The sequence below is a fragment of the Nuphar pumila genome, chromosome 12 (genome assembly GCF_984573655.1).
Source record: "Nuphar pumila chromosome 12, dmNupPumi1.hap1.1, whole genome shotgun sequence".
NCBI classification, from domain to species: domain Eukaryota; kingdom Viridiplantae; phylum Streptophyta; class Magnoliopsida; order Nymphaeales; family Nymphaeaceae; genus Nuphar; species Nuphar pumila.
In genome coordinates, this window is record NC_143260.1 from 8,067,023 (window position 1) to 8,071,101 (window position 4,079).

The window sequence follows — 4,079 nt, forward strand, 5'->3', positions numbered from 1 at the left end:
GGCAACTCCAAAATAGGTACAAACTCACCTAAAGCAGTCTGACACCCTAACAGTTTTTTCAGTCCTTAAGAAAAGAAAAGTAAATTTAGGGTTCCAATCTAGGTGCATATCATTCCAAATCTCATTGTTAAAAAGAGTGCATAGAAAAACCAAGCCATATTTTTAGTGGCCCATAAAGTTTTAAAAAAAGGAAGCTGAGAAAGAAAAGGTATCATTGGGGACAAAGCATAATGCCAAGGATTTCTATTTCAAAAACCTTGAGGTCTTGTTTTTGTGTGGTGAGTGTCAATAACCAGCTAATGGTGTCTATTCAAAGGCAAGACAGGCCAGCACTTTGTCACATGTTGGTGAATGGTCAAGAGGGGACATCCCTTTCCTTGTCTCAACAACAAGACATTTGCTTCCCTTTCTAGTTCCCTCTTTATCTCGGCAGCTCTTTGTTGTCCTTGTTAGGATTTCGCAGACAAAAACCAGCAAGGATGGATGGGCACTTGCAAGTTCCCACAGACACTTATCTCCAGACCAATTTACTGAAATGCCCTTTGACACTTTCCTTTTTTTTATTTTTATTTTTATTTTTTTTTGGCCGGCAGGGGGAGGGGGTGGCGCAGATCAGGTCATGCTGAACATGAGCATTTTTGCTCATGTGGACATCGTGGTCGTCTGTTTGCATTTTGGATGAATGCCACGTGGTTTTGTTGACTTTTGAGCTTTTTAAAATGCAAATCGGCGACAATGTCAGCATGAGAAAAAGCACTCATGTTCAGCATGACCTGATCCGCTTCCGGGGGGGAGAGAGAGGGGTGTGGGCTAGGTTAGGGAGAATCCCAACCCCTACTCCAAACTCATTATTGAATGCACATTGGTAGATCTCAGGTTGGTAAAAGTAAAATCCTTGCCACAACCACCCACACTTATGTGGCTCATCCTTGAAAGCTACAGACATACCTATGCACCAGGAGGGTTTGATCCGGGGTCTTCAACTTAATGCCTTCACAACCACCCTGCTGGCAAAGCGGTAGTAACTTATCCACTATTTATAAAAAGCTTTAAAAAATAAATCAAAAACCTATTTGCTAACAAAATTCATTCATATATACATGATAATTACGAAAAAAATAAAACCCTTAAAATTATAACTAAAAATCATATGTGTGGAATCATATTTAATGTTGATTGAAAAAAAACCCATAAAAATACCTAATTAAACATTCATCTCATTGGAAAAACCATGATAAAAAAACCCAAATGCTAAGTAAACAAAAAAACACAAGAAATTTTAAACCCTAGAAAGAAACACAAGAAGAATAATATGACTAATTAAATGATATAAAGGACATGCTGACTGGCAGCAGACACCCGGATGCAGGTGGCATGCCTACTGCCATAATCCCTGAGCAATAGAGAGAGAGAGAGAGAGAGAGAGAGAGAGAGAGAGAGAGAGAGAGAGAGACGAACTATAACCATCAACATTACGAAACAGGTTCAACCAACATTGAACCTACCAGAACACCCACCAGGCCCAAGACATGCCAAGGAGCCCCCAAAAAGAAGGAAAAAGAAGAAAAAGAGAAATGAAAAATGAAAAAAGATAACAGATAAACATGAAACAACTACAGTTAGACGGCGAACATCACCCTGGATCATGAGTGGTCCTTGTAGGTAGATTGTGTTGTAGATCAGGGATGTTGATGCGAAGAATGGCGTACACGTCCGCCAAAATAAGGTTCACCATTTTATTGAACACTGTCGGAATATGCCAAAAAATAGCGTTGTTGAGAGTCATCCATACGGCCCACCATGACGAGAGAAGCCATGTTCGCCAAATAATCCGCCAATAGTTACAATGACGAACTTGCTTAGGACCCCATAACAAGTCGCTGGCGAATGATTCCTGGCTCACGCTGACCCTCGGCTTATTCCAAGTCACCTTGAAGATGTTTTGAAAGACAAAGCACTCCCAAAAAAGGTGAAACGCAGATTCTTCCGCCGTCTCGCACAACACACATTTACTCAGCATATGGAATCCGATGGATTTGAGAAATTTGTCAGTCTGCACCCGATCGTGTAAGATTAGCCAAGCCAGGAAACAAGATCTCGGAGTCGGACCCTTGCCCCAGAGCAGGCTCATCGGAAACCGGTTCACCCCCGACGGAAGGAGAGCGAGGTGGCCTTCTTTTGAGCGAAAAGATCCGTTCAGAGCAAAGAGAGAGAGAGAGAGAGAGAGAGAGAGAGAGAGAGTTGGGGTTGGGGTTGGGGTTGGGGTTGGGCAGGGGCACATTGTTTTTACATGTGGATCCAACCTGGGTGGTGCTTACCCAGACCCGGCCTCTCATGCACATGGCAGGTCAGGGTGGGCACGTGCCCACCCTGGCTACAACGTAGCTTCGCCCCTGAATTTTAAAGTCTGATTCTAGGTCAACTAACTATGCTGAGATTCAACACACACAAGATTGGTAAGTGGGTCACACCTTAAATAGTGTTTTCCCAAAGTAAGACCACATTTTTTGAGTTGTAAAAGTTCAAAGATCGTGGGCCGCTGATTTTTGAATCTCTTGAAAATCCTTCTTACATATCAAAATCGCATGATCTAAAAACAACTTTTTATAAATAAATCATCTATATCACATCAACCATCCGATCTATCTATATCACATCAACCATCCGATCATTAGCTAGATCGGATGGTCTAGGGTGAGCGTGTGCATAGGCACACACCTGCCTGCCAATATGATGTGTACTGTTGTCAATTTTGCATGCAATATCGTAGAAAAGCCAATTTAATCACATTTTCCTTAAATTTTTTTTATGAATCTGACACCATAAATGTGTTCTACATGGTTTATTTAGTAGAATGTAGGTTCTGGATCATGTCAATGTGTAAGTACAATTTTCAAATGATTAGAAAATCACCGCCAACATTTCATGTTAAAAAATTATAGTTATATATAAAAAAGCATGAAGAATGTGACACTAAGCATACCCGAGCCTACAAACGTGAAGCGAGCCCACAACTCCACATGTATAGCCTATCTTACTGCTATATATGAGTAATGGGTCGGTGCTAGACCCATTTGGTGCTAAACCGTGTGCTAAACTGGTTTTTTGGGTATTTTTTATTTTATTTTTAAATTTTGACCGTACAGATGTGATCTATGTACTTGATCTTATAGGGATCAGCTCTTGAAGCCTTTGATTCCAACACATGGGTGGGTTTTTATAAAGTTTAAAAAAATCAACGGTACAAAATCTTTGTAAAATTTTGAAGCTCCAAACATCATTTTTTAAATTGAAAACACATGATCCAAGTGTGGATTCTTAGTAAATAGACCATGCCCAACATATTTATAGAAACGAAACCGCATAAAAAGCACTGAAGAAGCGAAAAAAACATTTAGCACTCAGTTTAACACCAAATGAGTTTAGCACGAACCCATTACTATATATATATATATATATATATATATATATATATATATATATATATATATATATATATATAGAGAGAGAGAGAGAGAGAGAGAGAGAGAGAGAGAGAGAGAGAGAGAGAGAGAGAGATCCGTAGATGAAACTGACAAAAAGTAGGAAACAAAAAAAATCAAAACAAGTCATGCTTTTATATATATATATATAAACAGAGACAGTCTATAGATGGAACCGACAAAAATTAGGAAACGGTAAAGAAATAATAAAAGCAAAAAAAGAGTGTCATAAGTGGGATTTTATCATCATTTTTTCATGGAAAACACATGCTCCAGGTGTGGATTCTTAGTAAATCAACCATGCCCATCACATTTATAGGAACGAAACCGCATAAAAAGCACTGGAGAGGCCCGAAAAACCCATTTAACACGGGGTTAATAACAAATGGGTTTAGCATGAACCCACATATATATATATATATATATAGAGAGAGAGAGAGAGAGAGAGAGTCCCTAGATGGAACTGACAAAAACTAGGAAACGATAAAGAAATAATAAAAAGCTAAAAATAAATGTCAGAAGTGGGATTTGAACCCACGCCCTCTCACGAGGACCAGAACTTGAGTCTGGCGCCTTAGACCACTCGGCCATCCTGAC

At 39.5% G+C, this 4,079-nt stretch overlaps 1 non-coding gene across 1 annotated transcript; it reads right to left on the reverse strand.

Annotated features, from left to right (window-relative positions):
- Window positions 1–3,995: 3,995 nt before the first annotated feature.
- TRNAL-CAA (transfer RNA leucine (anticodon CAA)) lies at window positions 3,996–4,079 on the reverse strand. The gene has a single exon. It is a non-coding gene; the product is annotated as a tRNA-Leu (tRNA).